Consider the following 25656-nt stretch of genomic DNA (forward strand, 5'->3'; position numbering starts at 1 on the left):
CATATATACTTTGACCAGCACGCAGCGACAACGTGCGGCATTTTATTACAATATTTTCCATAATTCCGAAAGAAAGATTTCACAACAAGAAAAAAAAAAAAACGGCAATAACATTACGAGGGGAAAAAACTGCGCCGTTCCAAAACAAAAAAAAAACACATTCAAGGTTGCGTGAATGTCTGCTCACCTACCCTGAAAGTGTCGGGACCCGGTATGTACAAGGGAGTCCTTTCTCTGCGCGTAAATCCTTAATCATGCGCCACGCAGACCATAATGGCTTATACATACAAATCACATTATATAAGAGCAATTGGCTAGAGAGAGAAAAGAGAGAGAGAGTTTTTGGTTGTTGTTGATCATCACCATAAATTTACAATACTAATCAACGGTATAATGAGAAGAGTTTTTCTTCTTCTATCTCCAGTACTTTCATAATGCAACAATGAAATGGCTAAAAGAGAGAGAGAGAGAGAGAGAGAGAAAATGCGTGCTTGTTTCCAGCGACGTAAATGTTAATGACGGAGAGCAAGCACATAACGAGCTCAAGTCCCGACGATGAATCCCAACAAATTGCTTGGCCGTCAAAATAGATTAGGACGTGTATATTCTTATATAACATTAGGTGACGTGAAGAGCCATTCAAAAAGAAAAAACGTTCGATTGTTGGCGGGCACACGCCGGTTCCAAAAAAGCATTTGTTTCTTTTTCTTTTTTAATTTGTTATTCAAGATGGAAATGGAGTTGCTACGATGGCGAACGCCAATAGACCACCAACCAATTGGTTATTGTGTTATACAACAAGTGAAAAGAAATGAGAAAGAGAGAAATGGCGGAACGAATTGATCGGAAAAAAAGAGAGAGAGACAAAGAAAAAGGAGCATAGTGAATATAATAATAGACGCACGCTGATAAACAAAATAAATCGAAGTTTCCAATCAGTTTTTTTTTTGGGGGAGGTTCGATTTGGTTTGGCTGCTTGGGAGGTCAGCGGCAGAGATCGGTCAGATTGTGTTGTGATGTCCTCGTTGTTTAAATTGCAAGTAAGCGAGAGAAAGTGAAACGAAGCTTTTTTTTCTTCTTTTTCTTTTTCACGTGAGCGTGGGAGGGGGAAGCCATAGATCACGGCTTTAAAGGCACACAAAAACAAAACAAATTTCACAAAAGAGATGTATGCGTTTTGTTAAAAGAGAGAGAGAGAGAAAGAAAGAAAAAAAGTAGAACGCTCACGATGGTGCATATTCTGTGCACAACGCCGATAAAGTAATTGACCGATCACGATGGAATGAAACGATTAGAAATTCCACCAAACACAACGCCGTCACGTCTTCTCTTATATTCTCCCACCATTTTCATTCTTTTTTCTCTCCCTCTCTTCATCTCCATTCGTTTTGCCACGTTACAAGTTCCGTAGATGGAGTCACCGGAATTCTATAGCGCCGATAACAATCGCCGGGCAGAGAGAGAGAGAGAGAGAGAGTCCTGCGCGATATCGTTCTTTTTTTCAGATGCTGGTTAGTGGCTGCTGAATGGGTTTCCGACATTTTCGATGATTCACAGCACGGCAACAAACTTGTGCTACATTGCCAGAGAAGATATACCAGATTCATGGAACAGATTTGGAATAAGGTGATGGATTCCTGTAACACCAGGCCGACACAAAAGTTGTAACAATAGTCGTCCGCATCAAACAGTTAATGTGACGCGCGCTGTCGAACAATCGGAACACGAGCCGCTAAGAAAATTTCAAAACGTACGGATGGATCATTTTTTTAAGAAAAAAAAAATAATGTTTTAGATGGATGTCTTAGTTTTTTTCATAGACACACATACATACACAAGAAGAAGAAAGAAAAAAAACATCCTATATAACATTACAAGCATTACTAGTGGTTTTTATGGAGGTTATCTGCGCTGTGGCACAGATGGATGAGGTACTCGCGCGAGCGACACACAAACGGCCATCGAGTTAAGAAGAAAATGCGTAATAAGCGCAGATGGATAGGTTTGTCCCACCCGTAAAAAAAAAAGAAAAGAAGGACGACGTATAGTTCGTATAGGAGAGATCCGTCAACGATGTGTACCGGACTTCGGGAAATCAATGTGTCACGCAACGGATGCCGACCATGTATTTCCGCGTGATTTATTAGTCAAGACTCTTGTTCTCGTTTGTAACCACATTTTCTTTTGAAATCCTGTCTCGTGTGTAAACGTTGCACAGACAGCTCAACAAATGGCTGGAAGTTATAAATAAACCTTAATGAGATCAGACAGACTCTTTTCTTTGAAAAAATGAAAACAACATTTCGGCTAAAGAGCTAAACAAAAAATGTAGGCCTTTAAGGCGCTAGGTGGGAGGCCGCACGCGCTGTCTCCGATGATGATATGACGCTCTGTGTGGTGACTGTCAGACTGGAACATTTTTCCTTGTTATCCTTTTCTTTTTTTTTACCTTTCCTTTAAAATATAAAATAAAATGTTGACTGCTTAAAGAGAGGAGATTGATCGAGCCGGGACTCTGCGGGAGTCTGTGGACGCAACAGGACAAACAGAACAAAATGGGGAGAGAGATTAGACGGGTGGGTATATTACACATCGCCTACGTAGTTATTTAGCATAGCGCACGTGCGCAACTGGAAGATCACGCCAAGTCCCGAAGCCACACATCGTCGTCCACATTAAACGCGCAACACGTTTTTTTTTTTTACATGCCTTTTTCGAAGCATGGCATAACGAGCAAAGATCCAACGCAAACGAAAGCATCAAAACTGATTCTTTGTTTGTTTATACCGTCATGCAAATGGAGTGTTGTCTACTACGTCTTGCGGGAAACTCGAGGATCGTGATATACGGGCTAGATGGCGTTCACGAGCCACCGTCGTGCACCTCACGTTTTATTTGTCTCAAATTTCCCTATTACAATGTGGCAAACTAGCAGCGTGTTATTCCTCTCACCTGTTGCATGTTTTTAAACTCTTGTCATCGCTTGTCTTTATTGCTCAACCGTCTAATTATTACGCAAGGGTCCAATAAAATCAAACAAATAAATAAGAAAAAGCTTCCAGACTGCAGAGACTGATATTTCCAACGACAGGCTTTCTCGATTCGTTTTGACATGAAGCCAAACGGGGGGGACCCATCGATGCCAAACAATCGATGATGATTACATTGATTGTGTTTACAGTAGTTTGTATGCGAATCGACAACAGTGTGACTCGCGCGTCATTGAAAATCCCCAGGTATTACGTGCTCCCCCCGCCACAAAGAGATCGGCTTGCGTCATAAAAACTCGATCGCTCGTTTAAAAACAAAAAAATAAATAACTCAAACAAAAAAAAAAAAAGGAAAAAGAACAAAAACAAAATATATATATTGCAATAATAATAATATTGTAATAATAATAAAATCTTTTTGTGTGTGTGTGTGTGTGTGGATACGACCATATATATCCACCACCACAACAAGACATTCGTTGTGTTTGTGTGTAAGAGTCAAATTGTTATGGGGCATGGCAACACGGTCGTTATTGCATTACGTCCCTCCACTTCCATTCTAAATTTGCCTAATAATAACCAACGGGAGGGTGGGTGGATTTCCATTTTATAAGCCCGTCCTGGAAGATTAGATATCGAAAAAAAAAAAAAAAAAGACTTTCTTCTTCACGTCTATGTTGTTGTTGTTGATATCATAAACATGCACAAAACTTTTTTTTTTCTTCATTTTTTTTTTTTCATTCGTTTTTCGTCTCCTTTTTCTCTCTCTCTCTTTTACGGCCGTGGCGATAAAAATAAAGCTCCAGTGTCGGCGGCCTCTTTCGATCCCGACTCTCTTTTCTTTTTTTTTTTTTTTTCCTCGAAATTTTTGTTTTTTCCCTTCGTAAAAAAAAAAAAAAAGGCAAAAGGTGAAAAAAAAAAAAGGAAGAGATAAATAAAATGCCAACGAGATTTGTGCCAGCGTCTAATCTGTACAGGTAATTTATAGGAGAATCGTCAACGTCTGTTTCAATCACCATCCCATTCATTCGGCGGTTGGTATATTTATCTACTCGCAATGAGACGGCCAGCTTTTTTTCTTTCTTTCTTTCTATAAAACGGACGGCCCACACACACCAAAGAAAAAAAAAAAAAGAGAGAAACGACAAGGACGACGAGGTCACAATCGCACACGGAAATGGTAACACACGAAAAGAAAAAAAAACGAACGAAACGTCGTTCTTTTCTCAAATTTTTTTTAATGCCCCGATCCAGGAAATAAAAGACGAATCGAAAAAAAGAAGAATGTTAATAACGAAATGGAAAATATCCAACTAGCAGGTGATTGGCCAATAAGGTGCACGAAATCGGAAACGGACAGGTGATGGAAATGGATTTGATGACGATTGGCAAATCAAAATTCGACAAACCCAAAATCGGTTAGTGTTTGTTATTGGGAGAGAAAACCTGATTTGAAACATTTCCTTTTGGCCCTTCGCATACGGGAAAACAACAAATGTCGAAACAAAACGAGAGAAAATGTTAAAAAAAGATTTTTCGATTGAAATTCCTGGCGAACAAAAGAGGTCGGAGACAATAGGGTAACGATCGCGATGAGGCAGCCAATACATAAATTTAAAAAATAGAAAAGAAGAAGATAAAACGGGTGTTTATTTTGTTTTTGTTTTTTTTTGCGTTGTTGTTGCTTGGAACATTGGCCGACGACATTGGAATGCACTTTCTGCATGGGCGGGATTGTGTCTGCTATATTTGCGTACGAGGACTCACGCAACCCCGAAAAAAAAACACCTGCGTGAAGAGAATGACAAGTCAAGAAAAACGATAATTTTTTTCTCCTTTTTTATTTTTAAATTTTGCCATCCCCCCACCCATTTTTTTTCTTGTTGTTGTTGAAAACTGGTCGAGCCGATCAAACAGGAAGTCTCTGTTCGTTCACGTCTCTTTCCACTTAGCGCGCGTGTGTCTAAACACACACACACACACAGGTCTCCGATCGTCTCTCTTTCTTTTTCTTTTCTAACAAAGCGCAAAAAAAAAGCAATTGCTCAATGCCTCGTAGCTCATTTGCATATTTTTTGCGCAACATGTTTTACGGGACAAGTACTGCTTATATATACGCGTGACAGATCTTTTAAATGTTACCAGGAAAAAGGGAAGCGTAAAAAAACAAAACAAAAAAACTGGCCGATCATGATGTTTGGTTAATCGCATGCGCGAGTTCTCGGAATTTCAGACCAGCGATGAAGAAAAAAGACGAGCAGCTAAAGACATTCCGTGGCTCTTGGCTCCATTAACGACGAATTAGTCGTATCTTGGTCATTGTCCAGCACCGGGCACGAAAGCGATGATGGTTTCAAGCCAAAAAAATTTAATAATAAAATAATATAAAGATTTTTTTTTTTATTTCTAAAAGGAGCTAACTTTCTCGTTTTTTTGGCGTCTTCTTCTTTTTTTTGCATTTTTCTCCTTGTTGGAATTTGATTTGAGACCCGCTTAATGTCCAGAGTCAGGATTAACCAGTTGAAAACGACCTCCCAGACAGCCACATCAAGTCTTCGCTAGCTACTATATAGACTTCTTATTATTATGTATGTATTATCAAAAGCGGAAAATGTTATAAAGAGAGAAGGACAGAAATTTCCAAAATTTTTATTATTATTAAAAAAAAAGAAAAAAAAAAGAAAGAAAAAAGGGGAAATAATGTATATTCTCTATTTGGTCGTCTTTCAGCAATCCGGACCATCATCACGCCGCGTAAGGGCGACACAAAAAGATCCGACTTTAGCGGCGCTAGTCCGCCAGCCAGTCTAAATCTCGCGATTCCATCGTTAAAAAAAGGGGGGGGGGGGAAAGGGCGGAAGAAAAAAGAAAGAAACAAAATTCTTATGTTTTTTTTTTGGGGGTGCCATTGAAACCTGTGCGAGAGCTATACTACAACTATATAGCAGCACTGCCACCACTAACGCAGACTCTATACGGACGCATCCACACACACAGACACGCACACACACACAGACGGTCGTTTAACGGTAGCCCCAACACTATTCTTTTGAAAAGCGGCTGCGCAGAAGATGAAATTCTTGTGCGCGCATCTGCGCCGCTGACCAAACAGGACACACCCGAAAATGTTTAGTTATGACCTATCATTTATTTCAACATTTAAAGTTGAGTCCTTTGAGCAGACCGAGATGGCGATGGCCTCGATCCGTCAGTGGCACCGACTACCTGATAATAACAAGTTGCGTCAAGGTGCCTCTTTATTTTATTTTGAATTCTTTTTTTCAAAAATGAAAACTTGGAAAAGAAAAAAGATTAAAAAATGTGAAGCTTCTTCTTTCTTTTGGTTTAAAATAGATTTTTCAAGACGATGGATGGCCAACGAAAGCGGACTGGGCGCGAGGGCAGCCAAAGGTTGCGCACCATTGACGGATCGATCCATGGGCCACTGCGATGAAGCCGAAAAAACAACAACAACAACAACCGGGACGGCCAGAAAGCGTGTAATAAAACATCGTCCAAAATGCTGGGCTTCTGCTATGTGCATCCTGCCTCTTCTTTATTTTATTTTTAAATCCTCTAGCTACCTTGTCTATTGATGGATAAAAATGTCTACCACCTTTCTCTCTCTCTCGATAATCCGCATCAGCATTCACAGCCAGTCCCCCCCCCCGTTTTTTTTTTTTACTTTCCTTATCTTTTTTTCTTTTGTCCTCTTGTTGTCTTTTTTTTTTTTTTTGCTGTGTCCCCACCCCCCCTTTTTTCTACATTTGTTTTCCCGTCCTATTTCACGAACAAATACCAAAGGTTTTTTTTTCTTTTGATTTGAAAATTGCCCGGATGTCGACGACGAGTCCGTGCCGGAATTCCCCCCCACCAAAAAAATAAATAAATAAACAAGAAAAACCTGGCTGATGCATTACACGTGCGCATTAAAAAAAAGGACCATTTCATTACACTTTCTGATAGGACAGGTCTTGTTTGTTTTGTTTTGATCATACAGCCAGCACGTCCTTATATGAAACGATGTACAAAGCGCCAGCGAATCGCCTTTGAACTGACGGATGAACCTCCCCCCTCCTCTCCCTAAGAAAAAAAAAAGGAAGAGAAGAGGGACATCCATAATGTATGTCGGATGAATCAGAATCGGAGAAAACGGTCGTGAGCAACTATTAAGTGATCAAGCAAGTAACACACCCAAGCCGTGGAAATGGGAGAGTGGCTGACCAGTGGGGGGTACACGGTCATCAAGGATGACGAGCCCCGAAAATAAATACTTGGAAAAGAAAAGAAATCCAAGAGGCGAAAAAGATGCATTAGCTATATTTAGGCTAATGGCTATAGTCGAGGCAAACAAAATAAAAAAAAAAAAGATCAAAATAAACAAAACAAAAAAACAGGGTCGTCTTTAATCGATTGGCTTTCCAAAGAAACCACACAAGTGCATTTCATAATCTCTTTTCTCTCGAACAGAGTTTACAAGCTTCATCCCAATTCATGTTCCGTCAAATGATATGTAAATGAAACAAACTGAAAACAAAACAAAATAAATAAATAAATAAAATAATCATCTGGGAAGCCCAACTGCATGAATTAAGCCAAGGAGGGTTCGACGTAGGTCCCAAAAGACGAAGGAGACAACAACAACAACAAAAAGAAAAGACGACGTGCTTGGCGGACCGAATGTCATCGCTCTGTCACTGTCGCTCACCGGGCTTCGAGCTGCCTGTTATCCACAGAGATATTTCTTTTGATTTTAAATGAATCTCTCCTCAACAATCATCCTATACTCTCTCTCTCTCTCCCTTCTACAGACTGCTGCTGCATAAAAAGCCAAAAATCACGAGCACAGAAAGAAACAAGAGGTGAGAAACGAGGCCCAATTTTTATATATTCTACTTCTTTTTAATGTTAAGTGCACTAGTCAATGTATTTTTAAAAAACGTGAAAAAAGAAAATGGCAACATTTTTTTTTTTTTTTTTTTTTGAGAGGGACTATCGAATCCAGTCCAGCACGAGCTGCTGGACGAAAAGGGAGAGAGAGAGAGACACAAGAGATATCACCTTGGACAGAATAATAGATACAGATAATCAGAATGTGTACATTTATACAGCATATCTATTCGTCTATTGTGCGTGTGTGTCCTGTTGTGTCTGTAAAGGAAAACCGGTCGGGAGAAATCGGTCGAGTTTATCGTTGTCACGCCGATTTCTATTCCCCCCCTCCCCCTTTTTTTTAAATCTTTTTATTTATTTATTTTTTTTTTAAATTTCACATTCAAAACATTATTTTTGTTTTCTTTCGAACTCATATATGAAAACTAACGCAATTCGACATCATAGTGGGGAATCAATGACGTCATCGTTGTGGTGTAGGCAACCAGACATGGTAATCGATATCAAGCAGATACCACACAGCAGATCGGGAGTGTGTTATGCAACAAAAAAACAAAACAAGAAAAAAAAAAACAAAAGAAGAACAAGCCATGTATAGCCATCAGGAATAAATGGTATTATTATAGTTGTGCACCATCAATATGGTAAGAGGTTGCCGCTTGTTTTTATTCTTCCCTCCCGTTTTTTTTTTTTAATTTTTTATTGACCACCAGTTGTGAGCGGTTTTGCGTGCAAAACATAAAAATGATTGAGATGGCGATGTTTGATTCGCTTGAGAGAACGTCTCAAACATTGTTCCCACACACCCCAAAAAGGGCGGGTCGGCCACCTCCCCCCAGCACCAATACTCGCACACGATTCAATCGGCGATATTTACATCGAGCGAATCGTAACTCTGAATTTCCCAAAAAGAAATCGACAAAAATTCAAAGAGAGTTTCTATCGACTTGGACGGTACGTGAATAATTAAGAAACCTTCTTTTTATCAAATGATATGACGAAAGGTACAGGGACCGTGTCGTTTTTTCAAAGTCCTTTCTTCCACAGCACACGTAACATGTTCCAGCGCAGATTAGATTGCGACTTAATAAATGACGCTATTTTAGAAGCTGCAGCAATGGAATGTCTGGCTCAATTAAGCGATGACAGGTCTCTCTTGTTCTCTTTCCTGCCTTCGTCGATGACCGCCCTTCCCCATTCACACTCTTCAACAGGTAAGAAAAATTCGACAGTTCTTTGAAAAATTCAAACAAACGCGAGAAACCGAGCACGAGCTCAATTTCTCGTTCTCGCTAATGAGAAGGACTGGATCGACTAGATTTCAACTCGTTTCTTCCTTCTTTCTAATGACATTCCTTCATTTCATTTCACTGCATAGTTCTCTCTCTCTCTCTGTGATGGCGATAGCGTTGCCTACACCTACACCGTTGCATCATTTTCAGAGAGGAAAACCCCCAAAAGAAAAAAAAAAAAAACAAAACAAGATGAATGTTCTAATGACTTGACCTCCTTCATATATAAACAACCCCGTAATGTCCGCGAGGAAGCCGGACGCGGGACTCGTCCTGCATCATCCGTCCCAGTTGCAAAACAAAAATTGGGGCCCGACTGCTCGAGTTGTGTAGGCAAAACAGGGCGAGAACGTTTGGTTTTGACTCTCTATTTTCTTTCCTTTCTTCTTCTTCTTCTTCTTCTTACAAAACACGTATGCATGTATAAGGATTAGTATCCGTAATTTACGACTTTCACGCTGTTATTGGGACAGTACCTGACCGCGCTCGTTTACGCTTTGCCAAGAACAAAACAACACAACAAACATAAATAAATATATATATACCTATATACTGTATATATATATCTTGACTTTTTTGTTGTTGTTCTCTTTTCGTTCTCCGCCTCGGACCTGAGTTTACGAGATTTTATTTATTTTTTAAGGAAAAAAGAATAACCAACACAAACGGGAAGAAAACAAAAATTGCCTGGTCGGAGGGACGAAACGCAGGTTGGACATAAAACAACACGACTCCAATGAGGCACTCAAAGGCACATTTTTTTTTTTCCTTCTCCTTCGCTTTGTGCGTGTTGTTCTTTTTTAAAAGTTATTTAAAAAAATTTTCAAAAAAAAACAAAAAAAAAAACGTTCGCTCGATAGTTTTCGTGTTGAATGCTCTGCGGGCTCCTCTTTGCGATGCTATACACATACAGGGGCGGTATTTATATATGTATTTTCCTTTTAATTACCCCTCCCTCTACTACACACACACACATACACACACAAAAGATAGGGGGGGAAAATCTTGATTAATTGTACTTCGAAACGCTGTTGACCTCAATGGCCAAAGGGGCAGTTGTTTTGTGTGTTATTTGCTCTCTCCTTTCTCTATCTCGTGTGTGTGTGTGTGTGTGTATTTCACGACGTGCGCTTTCGTTCAGGAATTCTATCAATATTTGAGGGCACGTCTACGTAACGTGGAGAAAACGAACCGGACAGACGACCTTCTCGGCGCGTCCTTGCCGAAGCCCATCAGCAAAAAGGTGCTGGTTCCATGGTGGACGCATGTGCTAACGCCCAGTGTCAACAACAAAAAGAATTTGAACCGAGCCATAGAGTCCGGTGCGCACAACCTCCAAAATTGGAATGCCATTGAAGCGAGCGGCTCTCTCATTTCTTGCTTTTATTTAATTTGTTTGTTTTGTTTTTTTTTAATCTTGCGAAATTAAAATAAGCTGAAATAAAATCACAAACCAAATAATAATATTTAAAAAAAGGGAATAGAAAAATCCAACACCTGCTCAACACAACCATTAGATTTAGTTGCAGCAATTGCAGGCCGAATTTTTTTAGCCTGCTTCCATTACTCCACTTATTGATGACGCCATGATTTCAAAATTATCTTCTGCTGAACGGCAAAAAAAAAAAAAAAAAAAAAAAACACAATTCCCGACACACGAAATTCTGAGAGACCCTGAAATAATAACAATAAAAAAAAAAATGCACCAAAACGTATAAACCCCTGTGGTGAGAACTCATTATAAAAGCTAAGAGAGTTATTCCTTTCAAGCCTCCCCCCCCCTCTCTCGTCTCCCGATGCCTCATTCCCAACCACTCCCTCAATCCAGTTTCACACAGCTATGCATATTATCTCATGATTTTTGTTGCGTTCCGTTCTCAAGAAATTACCTTCTTGTGTGTGTGTGTGTGTGTGTGTGTATATATATATCTATACACATTACACGTAATATTTGTGCAAGTAGGAGGTGAACCTGTGTTTTCCTAACACAGTCACGCCATTTGATGAATTGGCGTTTGAACGGGAGCACAAGGAGGAGCAAACAGAAAACAACATTACGAGCGTATCACGTAGAATATATAGATCTATATGCTGATTACCAATGGGGGGAGAGCCATCATTTCAAAAGTCGAAAGAAAATAAGCCCACACAATCACGCGAGTTGCGTGGCCGGCACTTTTGATTTGATCTGCTCCCTCCCCCCCCTACCATTGATCTTTATATTTCTCCTGTCTGCGCACACACACACACACGGCCTCCTACACACGCGTGTGATTCATCTTCGCGGACGCATTTGCTCGTATCAATGAGACACGCAAAGGTCTTCAGTTCTCCATTAAAAAATAAATATATATTAAAAATAAATCAAATAGCAAATGAAAGATGAGTAGATTCTAATGTCAGCTTCTCTCTTTTATGTTCACGAACGATGGACGTTCAATTTGAAGATGCCAGCGACATGTACGAACAAAACGTTTGATTTGAATATGAAAAGAAAAGCAAAGTGTTTAAGTCCGTCGTTGAATAGCGACGATTGAGCGGCTATTTAAAAGTCGAGATGCAATTGAGCACAAAGAAATTCAAAATAGGGGTCCTCTCGTCCACCGATGCAAACGAAGAGCACCACCGAAAATAGCTGCATTATAAATAACTAGCAACAACCTGCAACGGTACACCGCAAATGATTCATTTTTTGTTTACCCCCTTTTATTTGTGCAATCTTTCCTTGAAGATGGACATTGACAAGAAAAGAAAGAAGACAAACACAATTTAGAAATGTGGAAAGAGGAGCTTTAAACAAATAACACCTCCAACGATTTCAACAAAAAAAAAATGTTCACCAACGGCCATCACGGACTTTCAAAAAATTGTCCAGTTGCGATTCGGCAATTAAATAGAATAAAAAGCTGCGAAAGGCGTGCTGCACCTTTCGCTAAATTACAGTGAAAAAAAAAAAAATGTTGTTATTGAATCAGCCACGCCAGCCGCGGGATAAAATGCCTCACAAGATCCAACAACATTAAGAGAAAGAGTCCAAGTGTTACTCTATTATTAAAAAATAAATAAATAAGCAACAGGTTCTTGAAAAAAAAAAAAAAAAAATGATTAAAAAAAATTAAAGAATTTTCTGAATAAATAAACGTTGGTGGCAATTATTATCGTTTCTCTCTCTAGCTCTTCGACGTACTAGTTGTATAGATATACAACAAACAGAAAACAACAATAGAAGCTCGCCGAGATTCCAGTACTCGTTACCCACACACCTGTCGTGAGTGAGCATTTTTCTTGTTGAAATTAAATTTTTGCTGGCCGTGGCCCGATGGCAACGGCTGCAACATATCGAAAGGGAGAGCCTGATTGCTATAAAGCTATTTGCGCGCCATGCCTGAAAAAGAAAATAATCAAAAGACATACTCGAAATTGTTGTGTGTGTCACGGAAAACAGGTCGACTCCTTGATCACCCCGATATATTTTGTTTGTTTTTTTTGTTAAGTTTCTTAATAAAGCCGATAAGACGTGAGAATATTCTTCATTCCTGCACACAGTGGTCGAAAGTCGATTTCGTGTGTGTGCGCAAATGGCGGTGCTCAAACACGTTGAGACCGAAACGAAAATCAAACAAGAACGACGTATAGACGTTGCGCTGCCTTTTAACTTTCACTTCGCGTCTCGCATAACCGAAACGAAATAACATAGCGGCTAGACACGACATCATTAGCGAACTATACTGAGAAAAAAACAAAAAACAACATACAACAACAACAAAAGAAAAAACAGCATTTGTATTGAAATACATTTTTAAAAATAATCATTTAAAACAAGAGACCCTAAAGTATTTCACCGAGACGGGTCAATAGAAACCTTATGTTTTTAAACTCAGCCATAGTGTCTCAATATTAACTTTTTATAATAGAAAAAAAAATGTATAAAAAAATATAATAAAATTAATTATAACAATTAAAAATAAACGACTAGAGAAATAACGAAGCGTTGCATATCGAATACGTCGGTAGCCTAACGGGAAAACAAAATAGGGGGGGGGGATTCCAACCGACCGTAAAACGAAATTAGATTCAAAGACACACTTCATTTGCGGCTGATGTCTTTAAACAAATCCCTCTTAAAGAAAAAAAAAAAAAAAAGGGGGACAAAATAATAGCACGGTCGAGTCTTAATTGGCCATCCTTAAGTGTGGCTATATCGCTTGATTAGCTACTCAAATATACAAGTTCCAGGTGGTTCACAACACGCATCAGCGATGAACGCTCACAACATTCAAACATCAAAAAGAAAGAAGAAAGAAAAATAAAAGAGCGGCGGTGAAGGAGGCAAAACGAAGCGTACATGATTGCAGAGCGTTGCGTCATTACACTGTACGCACACACATTATAGAGACTGTCTAAACGAATGGCCACGGACTCTATATAAAGACACACACACGTTTTTCAAAGATATAGGCTTGTCGTTCGTTTTGTTTCGATCAGACAGGAAAGGCAAGGCAAAGACAACAGACAAGAGTCTGTAATGTGTTTTGATGTCCGAAAAGTTAGCGAAACAAAACGAAATAACATGAAAGAAGCCAGTCGTGACTTGTCGGCAACGTGTCAACCAAAAACGCCAGCGGACATTCTGATGCATCAAATAATTCGAGTGCCAGTTTTCTTGTTCGGCCTTTCTTTCTTTTCTATTCCCCCTTGTTTTTTTTTTTAAGTTTTGGTGTTCGTATCTATCGGCTCGTCTTTCACATTCGTTCATATTATATGCACAAGAGGAGGAGGGCTGTCGAATGTCACGACGTGTCACTCTGAGTGAGTCTCTCTCTCTCGATTCCAAAGTTAGAAAAACAAAACGAAATGGCTCGAATACGTAAATGCACCTGTCTCCTGCAGCCAATCCAGAGCTGATCCGGCACCAGATTTCCGAATAGGAATGCCCGCACCGGCTTCGTAACGTGGAAAGTTGTTTGTTTATTTTGTTTGTCTTTTTGAAATGTTAACTCTAACCTTATTTTGATAACGTCTAGCCCCGATTTCGCCATCCAACACATACACGACAAAAAGAGAATTGAAACAATTAAATATCAAAATCATCGTCTACTAGGAAACTTGCAGGAATTCACCGAATTTTGATTAGTGAAATCGTGTGACCAGCACAGAACCGATCGAAATCAGCTGATTACATGTCAGTCATTATCGGCACGAACGATTGCCGCAATCGATCGCCGTTGTCTTTGGCGAAATGAATCATTTTTAAAAAGAAATTGGCAGTGCAAAGCAATCAAAAAAACAAAACAAAAGGAGAATGATCATAACAGACTTTTCTTGTCCAATTGCGTTTTGAATAGAAAATCAATCGAGAGCTATAAAGAATGGGGGTGGGGGACGAGAAGCTCAACGTCGGCAGTGACAAATGCAAAGGACAGTGGCACTTGGCCCGGTGTTTCATTGCAACACGAGAAACTCCCCGCCGTACGGCGATTCATGTTTCCCACATTGTTTTTTTATTATTATTTATAATTTTAAATGTACCTGAGGGAATGGAAATAAAAAAGCCCAGCACATTTTTGTGTTTGTTTTTGTTTTGACGTTTTCCCGAGAAACAAAAACAAAAACGTGCTATAATCAAACAAGCAATGCGACCCTAAAATCACGAAATGAGCAGCAGGTCTTCCCTCCAAGCCGCGCCGTCGGGCCATTTTGCCGAATAAGCAAAACAAACGAATCAAAGAAAGAAAAGGAACACACAGAGTTTTAGTGAATGAATACGGAGATCAAAATACAAAATTCAAAATTCAAAAAAATAAATAAATAAAATAAATAATAGCACTAGACTGAAAAGGGATCAGGTCTGCCACTTGTCGTCTCTCTGAAAGAAAAGTGACTAATGAGTGATGATGTCTTCGTTGGCCAGCCGAGTTTCGGGTCACCCAGGAAGCTGAAATTTCGACTCAACTAATCCGTCATGGAGGAACACACAAAAAGAAAAAGAAAAAGGAAAAAATCTATTCATTTTTTCTTGCTGGTGTTTTCATTTGAATTTTGCCTCGTTTTGGCTTCTCGACTGGTCTTGTTCTCGTTCCGTTCGTTCTATTTCAAGTTTCATTTTTCTTGTTGATTATGAAAGCAGAAGCTATTTCTCTCTGTCTCGTAGACTGAAATGTAATCCTCCTCTTCATTAGCATTATCGGCACACGACGTGAAAAGAAGCTCTCCGCCGAGAGGCAAACGGCAAAAATCACAAGTTAAAAGATGATTGAAATCCCCAAACTACAACAAAAACAAAACACAAAAAAAGTCGTCCTAATTAGATCTTTGTCTTGCCCTTCTGCCAGCAGAGGGGAGAACATATAAAAAAAACAAGACAACAACAACAACAAACAACAAATCAAAAGATGTTTCAAAAAAAAAAAAAAAATGAGAAAAAGAAAAAGTTTGTGCCGATTTATTCATTTTTCTCTTCAAATTCTGATGGGCTTTGCCTGATTTTTACGAGCGTCTATATAAACTATGCATCTCATTATGGTCGGGAAGACGGCAGACTCTTCACGGCAAGGGGGGGGGACGACGAGGAAACGGACGGCAATGAACGTGCGCTCCGCTGGATCTCGTCGTAGTAAATCGGAGAAACGATCAGCACAGGGAGAAGAAGAACACAAAAAACAATCAGGTCCGATATATGAGCGATAACGTCAGTCCCGCCGGTATGAACATCATCACCCTGCGGCGGCAAACACAATTTCCCGCTCGAATCCGTTTCCCGAGTCCTTTTTATTTATTTTTTTTTTAAAGAATATTTCCCTTCTTTTCTCTGTTGAACTCATCAAGACTTTGTATATCCGTGCGTGTGTGTGTGTGTGTGTGTGCGAGCCGCTTTCGCTAAAAAGAAATGAAAAAAAAAATGCGAGAACTTGGATGCAAATGGCTAGAAACACTTAAAACAGTTTGGGATCGCGAGCGTGTTAGACCGTGAAATCGTTACAGACGGGATTACTAGCCGCCATTTCTAGGGAGAAAAACGAGAAGGTCTTTTTTTTCTTAAAAAATAATAATAGTAAAGAGAATATAAATATTTAAAAAAAAAAGCGAAAGAAAAATTCTCCTCCCTCTCGTGTAATATTAGCAGCACTGCGGGCGCCATTTTTGTTTTTCTACAGCAGTGTTTATTATCACGTTGCACATTCTGTTGCAGAAGGGGAGGAATAAAAAAACATTTCAGCACATTCACACAGGCAAAAATGCATAAATCACAGTGAGTGTGTGTGTGTGTGTGTGTGTGTGAAGCCAGCGGATCGCCCCCCCCCCCAAAACGCCAACACACACGATACGGCAACAAAAACAAAAAAAAAAGGCCGCGTGAATTCTTTATTATTATTATTATTTGAGTCCCCCATTTTTGTTTTGTTTCGCCCTTCGCTCGACTGCCTTTGGGGCAGCGTTGAAAAGATCGAATGTTATACCGTGTGCGAGAGAGTCGATGAAAATTCAATGTCTAAATAAAGAGGGGAGGGATAAGAAATGAGTTATACTCGTTTTCGTGTGTGTGTGTGTGTGTGTGTGTGTGTGCACGATTACGTTCACAGTAGAGATCACGGGAGCGCGAAAAGGGCAGCGTGGCGGGACAAACTGTTGAGCGCCGTGCATTCCCCGCTGCGAGTCGGCAATTAGTTGGCCGGCAGGTGGGCGTCGCAACATTATACACACACGGTAAGATACATGGGGCCCAAGTTTGTTCTCTGCACTTGACTTGTTGTCAAGCAGAGGGAGATTTCTGTTCAGCATAAAACTAGAATAAATCAGCTAGAATCTACTATTTCTTGGCTAATCATTGAAATGTTGAATCAAATTTAAACCAAAAAGTCTTTTTTTTTATGGGGGGGGATTGTGTTGATTGGTGACTGACCTTAAAAAAAAAACAAACAGCAAATGACGCGGATGAACGAGACACGCAGCAACGAAACCCAAACAAAAAGGCTCAAAAAATCGACAAGAAAAAACAAAAAACAAACAACCAAGACACGCAGACAATTTTCGTTTTGTTTCTAGTGACGTCGTGCACGATCCGTGATTTGTGGCACCGGCGTTCGGCCATCGGACAAGACGGAGCCTTGACGGGACAAGAAAAGAGACAAGACAGTTCCGTCAAACGACCATTTCCAGTGTGCACCGTGTCGTTCTCGTCTGCGCGGCCAGTTTGAGCACTTAACAAAGCAATACACGTCCGTCGGCTGTAAGCAAGTCAGCCAACAGTCGACGGCTTGAGGTGCGTTTCTTTCGCGAAAGCAAAGCACAAACTAAAGAAATACCAACACACAACGTCCGGCTGAATAGTGAAGGCAGGCGGCCTTGCCTTCCACACTGCGCTAGTTTGTTATTCACCGCGTATAACGAACGTAAACGGCTTGATGAATGGCCACACATTTTCAAAGACTTTTCTAATGACATTGGCAATCAAATTTGTTATTGAAAAAAAAAAAAAAAAACAGAATAACAAACACAAAATGTTTCCGTCCTCTTTCCTTTGGGATTGGCATTCGTTTCTACACCAGTTGCAGCAGACGGCCCTAACGTTTACAAGACAATAAAAGTCTCTCTTAATTATTTGGTGCGCAACAATTGTTGGAAGGTGTGCGTTAAAAGACGCGCAGCGAAAAGCGCCCCACCCTCAACAACGAATTCTAGTCAGGTTCACAGTTTGGGCTTGTTTTTGTTTTTGTTTTCGTCAAACGACCATCGGAGGGACACTGCAAGAATTTCAATCTGCGCACGTACAAACTTGACGATTCTAGACAATCGTCACGTCTTTTGTTGGCTGTTTGTGCACAGCTCGTGTAGACTGCGTTTGCGCAATTGTTGGGATCGAGGTCACCGCCGAGTTGGACGCGCAAATCTTAAGATTTTGTCAATCGGAACAGAATGGAAAGACGCGACCAAGTAGACGCAAGTGGGGCGATCGATAACAGGATTGAAGATATGTTGCTTTTCGACTATACTTCCACGTGCTCAATCGAAACAAAATTATCGATTATCTATTATCATCTGAAAAAACAAAAACAAAAATTCTTGTTTTTCTTTGTCGTGTTTCAGGTTTCTTTCAACATTTTTTTGTTTTTTTTTTTTTTAATCCATTCTGGTTGTCTTTTCTCTCCCTCTTCAATCACTCAATCACTCCGTGTGTCGGTTTATTGATGGCGAAGGAAGACGGGGGGAGGCGAGAGAGTCTAGCGGCTCAAACTGACGGCACTCCAGCAGGATTGTTTTCCATCGCACTAACGATCTCAACTATCGCCGAAACAAAAAACGGGTTTGTTTCTTATTTTCCTTATTTCTAAATCGAAAAAAACAAACAAACAAAACAACAACTAAATAATCGGGTCGTCGATGCTGTCTTTCGTAAAACCGTAGAACGCATACAGAGTAGAGAGAGACAGAGAGAGAGAGAGCAAAAAAAAAAAGAGGCCACACACGAAACATTGACATTTTCCTCGCACACACCACGAAAATAAAGAGAAACAAATAAAATAAAAGAGGAAAAAGAAAAGAAAACGATGACCGTCAGCATTTCGTTTTTGTTCCCTTCACATGTCTCCAAAACTACTTGAAACTCTCTGGTGAATGTCGTAGCTCTTGCGCGCATGTCATATACGATCTTTCACGTCTGTATAGCCACTGCGCTGCAAGCCCAAGGTCCTTTTTCAATTTTGCCCATCAGACTCGCTTGGCAGCTATTTAGAACGACGACTAAACGAAGGCCCTTCAAGACGACAACGGTTGGCAGGGCTCGATCAAACGCTTTTCAAAATCGAGTCACACGTGTCAGCACCAAGCCGAAAATGAGCGCAGAAATATTCAAATCGGATGCGCTATACAGACGGAGAGCGGGTACAACGCACATCGTTGAACGCACGGCCTCTGTTGGATGTGCGATGGCGGGCACTTTTGAAAATGTCTCAGAAAATCATAAACAAACGAGAAAAGAAGTGGGTGGGCAAAGCGTACGATTAAAAATCGTGATGCAATCACTTCAACGCCAAAATGCGTGTTGTCACGTACGTTACTGATGTTCCAGGATGCACATTTCCAGCATTCAGCGAAAAGCCACGACCACAGCGCAATGCAGGAGGAAAATAAGAAGAAAAAAAAAAAGTGGGCGAACGTGCAAAGCAACAGCCGAAAGAAGACAAGCAACCCCCATCATCTTGGCGACTTTTACGCGTATGATTTACAGTTCAAAGAGCTCGCAAGTCTTCTGAATCGTTAAAGTCCCTCGGAGAGAGAGAGAGAGAAAAAGAAAGAAAAAACATATTTCTCTCTTGATCTCCTATGATTTTTCTTTCCTCCTTCAAATTTATTTATTTTTATTTATTTTAGCTCGGCACGTCCGGTTATGTGGAACACAAGCGTGACGTGCCGTCTCGTATAACAGCGTAATACCCCCATAGGAGCGAAGGCGAAAAGTATATGAGCACATCATCGTGAGTAATCTGTCTCTTTCTCTTTTGCACGTACGCAACTGAAACAAACTGTTTATTCCTTCCATTTTGCTTGTTGTTGAGGGGCACCCCTTAAGTGGGGACACAGACGTGCCATGCAAAAAAAAAAAACGAAACGTTCGTGCGGATGTAAAGCGCACGTTTATAAATCATTCGAAAAAAAAGCTGTTGGTCGTCCTTGCTGGAATTGTGTCGCGTAACATTTTGAAAATAGAAGGGATTTTGGCGAGTTTCTTTATTAAAAAAAAAAAAGAAAAAACAGTTTGAACCCATCATCTTTACGTCTTTAAAGTCAGAATGCCATCGTGGAACGTTGGACAAAAGACACACAAACAAACATCTCTATATAATATTCACTTGACCACTTGTCAACTGTCTTGACAAACAGCCCCCGCACACACGAACAGCTTTGTGTGTGTGTCTGTGTGTGTGTGTGGACAGTAGTACAAAGTAGTAGCTGTAGCGACACAATAGTTTTCTTTTATTTCTTTTTTTTTTTTTAAGGAAAAAAGAAAAAAGAAATGCATACAGAAGACGGCAAGTTGACACGTGATGTCATTCCAAAAAAATGAAAAAGAAAGAAGAAATGTTTGTGTGGGATAGAGAAGAAGACCGGTGTGTGTGTGGGGTATCAGGTGGATGTTTAGAAGCTGCGTGATGATTCTACAACACGGAAAGAAAGAGAGAAAAAAAAAAAAAAAAAAAAGCGTTTTGAATAAAAGTGAAGGCGACAAGGCGATGACACTCGAACTGAGCAAAACGGGGCGCCCTCCTTTCCTTGTTCTTTCTTTCTTTTTCGTTGTTGACAGTGCAACAGGGACAGACAACAGGAAGGCAGGCAACATCAAAAGAGAGGATGGGTTCGTGTGGTGTCGTGTCCACATTTGCCCAGCACTCGACAAACTTTGGACAAACACACAGACGTTAAGTAAAAGGAATTTTATCTTTTATTTTTTCTCTCTTCTAAAGAAACAAAAAAAAAAAAAAAAGGAAAAGAAAATCAAGCAAAAGAAGAATTTTATTCAAATAAAAAATCCTGTGGTGCAATCGATGCGACATCACATTAATTTTATTTCTTTTCAGACTCGTTTCGCGTGAGGTCCATTTGCGCAACGGCAAACATAAATCTCGAAACTAAAGGGCGTTGCAACGATGAATCACAATACCAGGAAAACTCTGCTAATTTACTACAGGGATTTAAATCAAATCAAATCAAAGGTGCAGGCAACGCTACGCAAAAAAAAACAAACAAACAAAACGGACGCAACAGGTGACTTTCTCGTAGGAATTCAGGATTGGTAAAGGGCGCCAAGTCATTGCCACGTCCGCGTATAGTTCCAATAATCAACAACCAATTGCTAACAGCTCCACCCCACCCTCTTCTTCTTCTTGTCGGTAACTTCCCTCGCCGCCAGGTGCTAATCACTACGGCCGACTCTATACGCGAGCCTCATTTGAATAATTGAACAGCTCTCTACCATTTTCTTGCGTACAGCCTATTAGATCTATCGGACGAATGGGAAAAGAGCGGCTCGCAATTTACACACACACACAGAGAGAGAGAGGGGGGAGCTGTTGCTGACTCATTCGAATGAATGACACCAGCACGTATATAGGTAAAAGAGTCGGAGCGGGGGTACGGACTGGATGCGGACGGTTATTCACATCATCATATAATGAGAGAGCGTGACGATCCATCAGGTCACGGCGACGGCGTGAACGAGAGGCGGACAACTTAATCACAATTCTCCGTCTCATTTCGTGATATTCAACCCAAAATATGAAAATTCCGAGTTGTTTTTTTTTTCTTTCTTTCTTTCTTTCCCATCGATTACGTCAGGGTCGGGTATCACCATTCGAATTAGGAACGATCCAATTGTCCACTTTCCAAGAAGTAAAGTCACGTTAGACACGAAGTAGAAATAAAAAACAAAATGTTGGAGAACCGCAACGATTTGATTCGCCGCTGGCTCCTGTTTTATAAAAAGAAAAAAGAAAAGAAACAAATTGATGACTCGACCGCATCAAAAACATGATACACATTATTCTTGTATTAACGACGTAAGCATCGACTTGAGGGGCGGTTTGATGGCTCTTTAGAAGGATCGCGGTCGTGTGGTTTTGTGCTTTTTGGTATGGAACAACAACAAAAAACGAGCACCTTATTATCCAAATAACTCGTTTCTCTTTTGTTTTTTCTTTTTTCCCTACGCCATTCCCAAACGTCAGTTTAACCGCATTTTGCATTCTTTCACGGGGCTCGGCTTCTTTGCATCTCTTCTTCCCAAAATTGGAGATTTCGGTTTTCATTGACAGACCCGCTCCGACTGCACAGGGACAAGGCGGAGTTGAAGCGTCTATTGCGTGACCCGAAAGACCCACGTCCACCGTATTGCGCCATGATTTTTGTCGACATTTACTTGCTGGACCAGCGGGAAAAAAACAAAAAACAAAAAAACAAAAAACAAAAGAAGTTCATCTAAACCTCAAAGGGAGACCCAATTATTCGAAAGGAATGGCCGTTGCGGCTCTGTGCGTAGGAGCTCGATTATGGAAATGAAATCACGATGCCCAAAAGGCCAACTCATTAACGGCGATGGTTATATCTAGAGTCAAATTCCTTTCCAGCAATAATAAAACAGTATACGTTAGGCTCGTACATTTTCCCTTTCGTTCTTAATAGTCCCCATCCTGTCAGGAATTCTTTGCTGTTGTTTTCTTTTTCGGACCACGAATCGCTCGTGTCCGCGTTCGCCCAGGACACGCCGCCTTTCCGCGAAACGATGGACCCCTCTGATTACTTACATCCTTCTCTCTTATAACAAGCATCAATAAGAAGAGAAAAAGTTAAATCTTTATCCATTTTATTTATCTTTTTCTTTCGTTGTTGTTGTTGTTGTTGTCATTTTTTTCTTTAAGTCATGGCGACGGAGAACCTTGTTGTAATCAACGCGTTAGAATGACTCGACTTGTTACCGGAGCTGGACGACTTAACAAAATTTTAGTTTTTTCTTTCTTTCTCTGAAAGAAAACGAAATGCAAAAAGTAAAAATTTTTTTTTTTAAATATTTCATTCGGGTTGGGTTGGAAAATTCAAGTTGCCTAACCTTATTATAGAGGGAGGGATTTACAGCTAGAAACAATTTGGACTGCGGCCGAATTGGGGAAACGCCCACCCGCGCGAGAATCAGAACAATACGCGTGTGTTGGAGCTTCACTCACACCCAAGACCTGCTGGTAGCCTCTAGTAGATTGAACAACAACAAGCGTCGAGTCACCCGATTTCGAGGAATTCATCAACCACGTTCCAGGTGACTCGACGAGGAAAAGAAACACCAAAACTGTCTGAATAATAATCAAAATCTTTCAGTGTGACCGTGTGATCTTCCCCGCATTTCAAACATTGATAAGAAACCACATGGCATCAGTCGGCCACAAGGACAAAACAAAACAAAAAATAATAAATAATAATAATCAAAAGAATAACATCCCACTGAGGTCTGCGTTATTATTGCGTGACATTCTTCAGGTTGACGTTGGCTTTTGTTTCTTTTCTGTTCGGCTGGCATGACGATAGCGGACTGACAACGTCAGCGCCAACAATTATTGTCATCAACACAACAAGACGGCCAGAAAAGAGATAAACAAGTGGCAACGGATTGGCCCACTCGAAACGTGAACACACACAACGAGCTGTTGTGTCTGCCGTCCTTGGTCGCTCTTTATCTGCGCTCGGGTTCCATAAATGGCAAATTTTGAACGAAAAATAGAAAAAAAAAATGGACCATGATGGACCGATGATTGCAAAACAAATCATTGCGTCGTGTGCTACCTGCTTTACGAGCCTCCCCCCCCCACCCAAAAAAAAAAATAAATAAATAAATGAAAGATGAAGTCGAGTTTCAATTTTCTTATCGAACGCGAGCGATCGTCAGTTTCTTGTTTCTCTCTTTTCCTGGAGATTAGAAGAAACTAGAAAAAGGCGACTGTCTTTGACTACACGATGGAAGAAGAAAATAAGAGACGAGATGTGTTGCGAGATGGGGGAAAAGGAGATGACGAACGAAAATGAAAAGATGTTTAGCGGTGGCGCTCAAGTTAGTGGCTCGCCTGCTGTTGCTCCTCTCCAATCAATCCATCCATCAATATTTTCTGGTGGGATGCGTGGGATTGGGGGGAACCGAAAAACAAAAACAAAAGAAGAAACGCGTAGAGTCAAGAGGGGAGGAAGAAAAATAAAATTTAAAAAAAAAATATGTTCAACGGGCAGCTTTTTGACTGTCGTTGCATACGTGATTTATGAATCACGTTAGGTAGACTACGCCCTCTCTCTGCCGCTTTCACCCCGCCTCACTTCTGCCTTTCCCTCACAACGAAATCTCTTTTGTACGCCAAAAATCTATTTAATTAGGACAAGGGTGAAGATGTTTTCAATCATTTCTAATTTCTGGCGCATGTAAAGCGGCCGACAAACGTTTTGCATGGCATTTTGTTTCAAATGAAAATGAAATAAACGCAAAACGGGGTAAGAAGGCCAGTCTGCCGAAAGAAAATTCAACAGCGCAAACAATAAAAAGAGATACACACACACACACACACACACACAAATAAAATATATATAAAAAAAAATGTTGCTGGATGAAAATTGATAATAATAGCCCCACAGTCCGACTCTCTCTCTCTTTTACTGGCAACAGTGCACAGTCATCAGAACTCTTTAGTGATGACTGTCGAATCGCCTACCGTGATTTGACAGGCCACAGTCAAAATGATACACAACAACCAACTGCTGGCGATAGCAGCAAGTCTATCCTCTCGCATTATTATTATTATTATTATTTATTTTTCTTTTTTTTTCTTTTTACCTTTCTCTTCTTTCAATGCTCTTTCGCAGCGGCTAGCGTTTTTCTTTTTTTCTTGTCACTGATCTCTAGCCCCATCACGGCTGGCTAGATAGCCCATGCTGATTCATTCCACCCTTTTTTTTTTTTTCTTTTAAATTCTATTAACTTATTCGATTTTATGTTGTTGTAATAAATACATTTTTTTTTAAATTTAGATCACTGGATTTGCTTTCTCAACTGGATTGCCCAAACGCATTTTTTTTTGTTTTCCTTCCAACATACCGATCAAGTATTTGTGAGCGCCCGAAAACTGCACGAAAGTCACGCAGACGGACGGCAATGGAATGAGGATGAACGCATAGACACGGATCCAGTAGGTGGCGCCAAATTGGGCCATAGCGGCGGAACAAGGTAAACAGGTGGTAGAAGAAGAAAGAAAAAAAAAAAGGGAGACGGGAAAAATGTTCCACGTTTCGTAGCGACGACTCACCAGTCGGCCTCAGACTTTCTTGCCTAACACAAGTCTCTTGCCCAACCGCATAAATTAACGTGCCAAAAAGATGCTGGTCGTTCTTATTAAATAATAATTAAAAAAAAAACAACATTCGAATGAAACCACCAACGGCAGAAGTAAAAATAAAGTAAAAAAAACGGTTTTAAAAACCAAAAATATCGGCCATTCTTAAAAACAATAAAAAAAAAAAATAATTCTGATGTCAATTGATTCAAGTTAAAGATCTGCACGTACGAGATGTGACAAAACACAAATTTGTAGACGTAATTCGACAGGAAAACAAAAAAAACAAAACAAATAAAATAGGCACTTGAAAAAATTAAAATTAAAATGTAAATACACAACGAGAGATGACTCGCGCCCTCTAGGTTTGCCTTCTTTTTTGTTTTGTTTTTTTAAATTATTATTTCGGTTACCTGGCCCGTACGTGGCGTGCGTCTGTGTGCCCCGTCTCCTCGGTACGTGTGTACACCTGACTGTTTTGGCCGCTAGAGGTGAAGCAGCAGAAAAAAAATAAAAAATAAATAAAAAGAGGCAGGACCCTGAGGAGGTGGGTTTAAGGTTACGAGCAAGAGAAAAAAAAAAAACCGGAAAAAATGAAACGAAACCTGCTGGTGAGGGGCAGCACAGGAG

At 40.2% G+C, this 25656-nt stretch overlaps 3 long non-coding RNA genes across 26 annotated transcripts in view; 1 reads left to right on the forward strand and 2 right to left on the reverse strand.

Moving 5' to 3' along the window:
• LOC116929095 overlaps positions 1-25656 on the reverse strand; it is a 72201-nt gene that overhangs the window by 13660 nt on the left and 32885 nt on the right. The gene's annotated exons all lie outside the window — the stretch shown is intronic.
• LOC123475552 lies at positions 575-25510 on the reverse strand. Its single transcript, XR_006650871.1, has 2 exons — positions 25440-25510; positions 575-1732 (listed from the first exon to the last, which is right to left on the reverse strand). It is a non-coding gene; the product is annotated as an uncharacterized LOC123475552 (long non-coding RNA).
• LOC123475551 lies at positions 8521-10645 on the forward strand. The gene is made up of 3 exons (XR_006650870.1): positions 8521-8837; positions 8990-9097; positions 9819-10645. It is a non-coding gene; the product is annotated as an uncharacterized LOC123475551 (long non-coding RNA).

Source organism: Daphnia magna, linkage group LG8 (assembly GCF_020631705.1).
Source record: "Daphnia magna isolate NIES linkage group LG8, ASM2063170v1.1, whole genome shotgun sequence".
Classification (NCBI taxonomy): Eukaryota; Metazoa; Arthropoda; class Branchiopoda; order Diplostraca; family Daphniidae; genus Daphnia; species Daphnia magna.